Raw genomic sequence first — 6363 nt, 5'->3', positions numbered from 1 at the left:
ATGGCTATTTATCTAAATGCTCTGCATATTTCTCCAAAGAAAGCTTAGGCAAATCAATTCGGTTTCACTTTCCCTTACTCTTTTCTTCTTTTATTTGTATGATGTGCTTTGTGCAATGTGTTTTCTAAGGAGGCAGAAGTGACCTTTTCCGATCACATCAACGATGATTATTTCCCTTCCACTAAACAGAATAAACTGTTAACGTAGTTTCTTTAGACCAAAGTAGGTTGCTTAATACTGTAGCTATGAATTAGAAAACACATTGTGCTGTTCCTTGGATAAAGGAGTGAGTTTAGGAAAGAGGATGCATTCTCAAGGAAATGTTAGAAGATCATACAAATATTTTTTATGGAAGGGGGTATATTTTTGGAAAGCATCTTTATGTGCGCTTTAGGAGAGAAGATATTTCAGAACCTATGAGAACCATGTTTTCCTGATGCCTGCTGCAGGTGACATCGGCTTCCCAAAATTTTAGGTCAAGGTATCATCCAGGCTTGTGATTTGAAATTCTTTCAACTGTTCAGGGTTTAGCATGGCAAAACAATCATGAAAACTTTGAGATTTCAGAATCTATTTTTAACCTTTTCTTCTGTGCTGGAGCTTCTTTTCCATTTCTTTGTATTTTAGAGGATCTTCAATCAGAGCGAACACTTCTGCATTCTTCTGAGTAGCCTAGCGCTGCTTTATGATTTAGACATTTTTCAAGATTTTTTTATAGTACTCTGAAGCTCTTTCATTTGCTCCCTTCAATTCTTCATTTCCCCCTCAATACAGTGATTGACCTTGAGTGTGACACTGACAGAAATCTTTTGCCTGGTGGTGATTTTTGCCACCTCAGTTGCTTTATGTCCCATGCTGTTCATTTCTGATAATGATATAGTACAATAGCACTCTCTGACCTCTAACTGACCAGCTTATCAGCAAACTGCTGGGAAACATGGAGTTGGATGGCACTTCTTATGATAGATCACATAAGATAGGCTCTCAGGATCACATAGCTACCCAATCTAAAAAAGCAATTGTATACCTCAGCATACAGCTAGAGTCCAGGAGAATAAGATATTAGCAGGCCAGATACAGAGAGAGAGAGAGAGAGAGAGAGAGAGAGAGAGAGAGAGAGAGAGAGAGAGAGAGAGAGAGAGAGAGAGAGAGAGAGAGAGAGAGAAATTCAGTTTATGATTCCTTGAACAGATCACAAGGTAGAACGAAAGACCATATTTTGCAAATCTGTTTAATGCAGATTAAGCATAACGGTTCATTAATAGTATGGCTCTGGCAAGTCCTTATTGAAATGAGCTTTAAAGTACCCATATCCTCAATGCCGCTGTGTAATAGCACGTAGAATACACAGGGGATAGCAGAGAAAAAAATAAATTAGCATCTATTCGGGGATGAGAAATAGTGATGGTGTTGTGGGAGAGAAGTCATTTCAAACACTGCAAGAGAGGAAACAGCATTTGTCATACAGGTAGGAAGAGAAATAAACCCCTTTGCGTTATAATGCAATCTTACATAAATCACATTTTCAAACCAAGATATGATCCCAAATAAACTTTAAAGTTTTCACTTTCTCAAATATTGTAAAACCATCTCCCAATTAAGAAATAAATAGAAAATGGGAAATGTCAGTCTTATCAAACTCCCCAACAGGTAACAGACAGATTAACTATGCAGTGATTCATAAATGTCTTGTAAAAGAAAAAAAAGAGGATTTTGTATCAAATTGCTCTTTACTATTTAATTATATAAAGAGAGAGAGGGAGAGAGAGAGAGAGAGAGAGATTTTCTGCAGGAACAATGATTATGAGTATGCTTTAATTGTTGGGCCACATGGAACTCTTCATAAAACGATTACGGAAGTTTATACACATGGATAAATTTAAATTTGGGGAATTACTGCTGCTTGATATAAAGTGAAAATCTCCATTATTTAGTGCCAGAATTAATGATTTCATATCAATGGCATTGCAATGAAACCTAAAGAAGATGGCAGGATTACTTTGTATCATGGGGAATGAAGGTGCCAATTATTCTGGGGAATTTGCTTAGTAGCACTGTCTTGTGGTTCACTGCCATGTGCCATAAAATAACTTGAGATAGTGTTAGTCTTTAATGTACCTTTTATCATGTATAGAATGCCATATTCCCATAGACTCTTTTTTATTTGAAGCTTTCTTGCAAGGAATTTGCCTGGAGGCTAACTTTTTCATTCCACTCACCCAATATATCTCCATCTTTTTTTCCAGGGATTTATTTCCTTCCTGCCTGCTAGCCTTCCTTCCATAGCTATACATTGCCCTTGGTTTTGCCTTGTGTCCCAAATCCAATCCAATCCAATCTATTCTCTTGTTTGGAAACTACATTAAACATCAACAGAGGTTACCATTCTCATGCCCAATACCAAATGAAATACCAGATGCATCCTAAAAGCAGTTGTTTTCAATAAGACCTTCCTTCCCCTTTTTTTTTCAGATTGCCAAAATCTTTTCAATCAGTACTTACCGCAAAAGCTGGAGGCAATTAAAACTAGAGAGAATATTTTGAAAATGCTGTTCTGTGCTGTGTATTTTCAAAGTTAGATATGGCAGACTCAATTAGCACCACATTAGTAATAAATAAGCGCACTCGGCAAAGAAGGAAAAATATCAATAATCCACTCACAGCCACTCCATAACTCAGCACCATGTTTTCACCTCACATAGGCACCTTAATTAGAAGTTTGCCCATGTGCCTGCTTTACTCATTAGCTGCCTCTTTACTGAAAAGGAATAATGAGCTGAGCTCCCTAATCTGACGTTAACAAATTGCCACCATTTGGGGAGGCATTTCAATGTAAAATGGTGATGTTCATTATCAAAATTATGTTTGAAGAGCAAGTCTCATTTGAGCTCAGTGTTGTGAGATAGTTTCGTTCAGGGAAGGGCTCCACACCAGGAATGGAGGAACAGAGGAGAAAAAAAACAAAACAAGAGAAACTGGTTGATGCTCAGTATTCCTCAAAATTTATCCCCCTTGCCTTAGGAGGAGGGACTGTGCTAGATCTTCACTGAAGAAACACAAAAACTATGTATCAAACAGTATAAAATAATGGTTAGAGAATCAGTTTAGGACAGGATGAAATTCCATTCATCTAAGAAGCTTGCTGAGTGGTTTTAATTATCCCATTATATTCTACCTTTGGGTGGTGTGGTGGCTTAGCAGTTAAGACTGCTAAGGCTTAGCTGGGCTTATCAACTGGAAAGCCAGCAGCCCAGGTTTGAGACCTGAGCGCCATGCAAGAGGGTGAGCTCCCATCATCATGCCCAGCTCCTCCCAACCTAGAAGTTCGAAAACATGCAGATTTTGTTGTTGTTAGCTGCGACCCCATGGACAACGTTCCTTCAGGCCTTCCTGTCCATTTAAGCTCACACCTACTGCTTCAGTGACTCCATCCAGCCACTTCATTCTCTGTCGTCCCATTCTTCTTTTGCCCTCAATCATTCCCAGCATTAGGCTCTTCTCTAGTGAGTCCTTCCTTCTCATTAGGTGGCCAAAGTATTTGAGTTTCATCTTCAGGATCTGGCCTTCTAAAGAGCAGTCAGGGTTGATCTCCTCTAGGACTGACTGGTTTGATCGTCTTGCAGTCCAAGGGAGTCACAGGAGTCTTCTCCAGCACCATAGTTCAAAGGCCTCAATTCTTTGATGCTCAGCCTTTCTTATGGTCCAACTTTCATAGCCTGCAGATCAGGGATGGGTTCTACTTACCTTTACTACCAGTTCGCAATGGGGCCGCACACATGCGCAGAAGCATTTTATAACATCGGGGTCGGTGGGCGGAGCCTCCCGCTGGTTTTACTACCGGTTCTATAGAACCGGTGCGAACTGGGGGCAACCCACCAGATGCTGCAGATACAACTAGATAAATAGGTACCACTTTGGTGGGTAGGTAACGGCACTCTATGACATCATGCTGGCCATGTGACCATGGAAATGTCTTTGCACAGTGCTGGCTAAATGGAAATGGAAAGACTCTGCCCTTAGACATCCAGATGGAGTTACTCAAACCTTGACTGGGTTTATGGTGTAATAGAATAGTTGATGCCCTCAGTAAAGTAGCATCTGCTCCACTCCATTATAGGATTGGATAAAATGTGAGCAGTAGCTATGGTAGCTCTTCCTTACTGTCTATGAAATATCAACAGTATGTACCACTCTGAGACCCTTGAAAGGCAGGATTCAAATAAAATGATGAGTACCAGCCTGACTTGTATATCAGATTTCTTGAGTTAAAATATGTAAAGCGCAGACAATATGCTGTGGTGACAAAGCCCATAGACTCAGACCAAATCAAAGAGATTTCTCTGAGGTTGATCAGAATCTTTATCCAAATTGTTTTTAATACAGACGTAGCAACCAATGCAAGTGAACTCTGCTTTATAAACTCTGTGAAATCAGAGTGTCTGTTGCATTTTAAAATTACAATAATGTTTACTAATCTGACATTGTGCATACTTGCTCAGGGGTAGTTCTACTATTGTAAGTGGGATTTAATGAAGTATAGGATACAGAGGTGGTTGCCGTAAGGAGAGAGTAACTTGTTTCATACCCTGAAACTACTTTTTGAAAATGATTATTTGCTTTGCTTGCAATTGTACCAATCTCTCTCCCCCCCCCCCCGCTCCCAATGCACCCATCCTAGGCAGATTATTGCAAATTGGATTTATGTAAAAATATTAATAAAAATTTATGCCATGGTTCAGCGGCTGAAAGAAACTCATATAGATAACATGTACAAAAGAATGTTCAGCTAAGCATTTTCTTCATTAAGAATGAATCACAAATTTCCAGCGTGTGATGTGCTTTTTTTTATTAACAAATCTTAGATGTCACAGATGATTTTTTTTTATTAACTAAAGTGTTTATGAATAAGTTTAACCGTACCAGTACTGTGCTTCTATGCAAGTCTTTGTTTGTTTGTATGGCCCATTAATCCTGAAGACATTCTTCCCTCTCACCATTTCAAATGTCTCCTGGCATTTAAACAGAGGTAAAGATAAATGGGTGCCATGTGGATACTCCGAGAGAAGGCTTGACAAAACAAACAAATCGTAGCAAGGGTTTAAACTTAAATATCTCACTGATAGAAAGTCAATCGTGAGAAAGAGTAAAAGAAATGCCAAACTATTATTCAAACAGTACATCTTTAGTAATGAAATACTAGTCTACACGCATGCATGTTTGAGTATGCATGTGATACATTTGATATTGAAATATCTTTGAAGTCGACCAAAGTCACATCCCTATCCTTCCAGTTTGGCTGTAAAACGATTGCTGTCTTAATTATGATAATTAAGCCTCCTGCTATATACAGGTAGTCCTTAATTTGCCACCACTCATTTAATGATCATTCAGAGTGATGCTAGCCTTGGAAAGGGTGCTTTATGGCCCATAAAACACTTTTGGTTGTCATAAATGGTTGCACTGCCCTCCCCACAGTCAAATGACCACAATTTCACGTGCTGGGCACCCTGATCACATTTAGGACAGGTTGCAGCAACCTGCAATTATGTGACTGCAGTTTACAGATCTTTTTTTTTTTTTTGCTGATTTCTGACATTTTTTTTTTTTTTGCCAGTTTCTGGCAAAATACAAAAAAAACCGACTTACGAAGAGCCCTGGTGGTGCAGTGGTTAGAATGCAGTACTGCAGGCTACGTCTGCTGACTGCTGGCTGACTGCAATTTGGCAGTTCAATTCTGACCGGTTCAAGGTTGACTCAACCTTCCATCCTTCCGAGATTGGTAAAATGAGGATCCGGATTGTTGGGGGCAAGATGCTGACTCTGTAAACCGCTTAGAGAGGGCTGTAAAGCACTATGAAGCGGTATATAAATTCTATTGCTATTCCTACAACAGTTCATTTAGTGACCATTCAAAGTTACAACCACACTGAAAAAAGTGGCCTATGACCATTTTTCATACTTACACCTTTGCAGCATCCCCCATGGCCACATGATCAAAATTCAGACCCTTGGCAACTGACCTATATATATGATGGTTGCAAAGTCCTGGGGTCATGTGATCACCTTTTGCAAGGTGATAAGCAAAGTCAATGGGGAAGTCAGATTCTTCCACCCCCACTATGTTACTAACTTAACAACTGCAATTATTTACTTAACAATTGTGGCAAGAAAGGTCATAAAATGGGGCAAAACTCACTTAACAAATGTTTCACTTAGCAACATGCATTTTGGGCTCAATTCTGGTCGTAACTCAAGGACTACCTGTACTATCCATTTGTGAGAATGGATTCAGACTTATAACCACGATTTACTTAATGACCACTGTAAAAGCATTCATAGCATCTAGTTAGGTCATATTGGAGC

At 39.3% G+C, this 6363-nt stretch overlaps 1 long non-coding RNA gene across 1 annotated transcript; it reads right to left on the bottom strand.

Annotated features, from left to right (window-relative positions):
• Positions 1-1213: 1213 nt before the first annotated feature.
• On the bottom strand, positions 1214-3911 carry LOC117674127 (uncharacterized). Its single transcript, XR_004593691.2, has 2 exons — positions 3745-3911; positions 1214-1436 (listed from the first exon to the last, which is right to left on the bottom strand). It is a non-coding gene; the product is annotated as an uncharacterized LOC117674127 (long non-coding RNA).
• Positions 3912-6363: the final 2452 nt, after the last annotated feature.

This window comes from Pantherophis guttatus, chromosome 1 (genome assembly GCF_059756535.1).
Source record: "Pantherophis guttatus breed Tessera chromosome 1, ASM5975653v1, whole genome shotgun sequence".
In the NCBI taxonomy this organism is placed as follows: domain Eukaryota; kingdom Metazoa; phylum Chordata; class Lepidosauria; order Squamata; family Colubridae; genus Pantherophis; species Pantherophis guttatus.
The sequence above is the reverse complement of the archived record's forward strand: the minus strand, read 5'-3'. Positions and strand labels throughout refer to the sequence as shown.